The sequence below is a fragment of the Propithecus coquereli genome, unplaced genomic scaffold (assembly GCF_000956105.1).
Source record: "Propithecus coquereli isolate 6110/MARCELLA unplaced genomic scaffold, Pcoq_1.0 Scaffold32, whole genome shotgun sequence".
In the NCBI taxonomy this organism is placed as follows: Eukaryota; Metazoa; Chordata; class Mammalia; order Primates; family Indriidae; genus Propithecus; species Propithecus coquereli.
Genome location: NW_012148841.1, coordinates 9,972,285 through 9,972,657, shown reverse-complemented (window position 1 = coordinate 9,972,657; position 373 = coordinate 9,972,285).

The window sequence follows — 373 nt, the reverse complement described above, 5'->3', positions numbered from 1 at the left end:
GTTTCTTCATTTTTAAAAGACATTTTATTACCCAACTCATAGAGCTGTTGAGAAGATTAAATCATTACATGATAAGTGCTTATAATAGCATCTGCCTCAGAGAGAACATTAATAAATGCCATCTATTGGTGGTATATTTGAGATTCAAGTCTGTAATGATGCCAAATTCTTGTACTTAACCACTTGCCATTATATTTCTTCTTTTATGTACTTTGTTTCTTGGATAGTTGCAAATTTTGTTACTATTGTGAAAAGTACTTGACTCTTAACAGTCCATTTTCAAACTGGTTATTTCTGATATGTAGAAAATATATGTATCTTATAATTAGCAACATTCCTGAACTCTATTATTCTAATTGTTTTATTAGTAAAT